This window comes from Neopelma chrysocephalum, unplaced genomic scaffold (genome assembly GCF_003984885.1).
Source record: "Neopelma chrysocephalum unplaced genomic scaffold, ASM398488v2 Primary Assembly neopelma1_67, whole genome shotgun sequence".
Lineage (NCBI taxonomy): Eukaryota > Metazoa > Chordata > Aves > Passeriformes > Pipridae > Neopelma > Neopelma chrysocephalum.
In genome coordinates this window covers 5,727,129-5,727,344 of record NW_020897726.1, presented here as the reverse complement: position 1 = coordinate 5,727,344, position 216 = coordinate 5,727,129, and the positions used below count along the sequence as shown (strand labels likewise).

Sequence of the window (216 nt, the reverse complement as noted above, 5' to 3'; positions counted from 1 at the left end):
GGGAGAGAAAGAGAGGGAGAGAAAGAGAGGGAGAGAAAGAGAGGGAGGGAGGGAAGCTCCAAGCAAAGAACCAAGCAGGTTCATAAAGAACCTCGAATCAGACACAAACAAAACAAACAAAAAAAGAGCGAGAGAGAAAGAGAGAGAGAAAGAGAGAGAGAAAGAGAGAGAGAAAGAGAGGGAGAAAGAGAGGGAGAAAGAGAGGGAGAAAGAGAG

At 45.8% G+C, this 216-nt stretch overlaps 1 protein-coding gene across 4 annotated transcripts in view; it reads right to left on the bottom strand.

The window, feature by feature from the left end:
- Nucleotides 1-216, bottom strand: part of PHF14 (PHD finger protein 14) — a 164,176-nt gene that overhangs the window by 118,764 nt on the left and 45,196 nt on the right. The window lies entirely within an intron of this gene.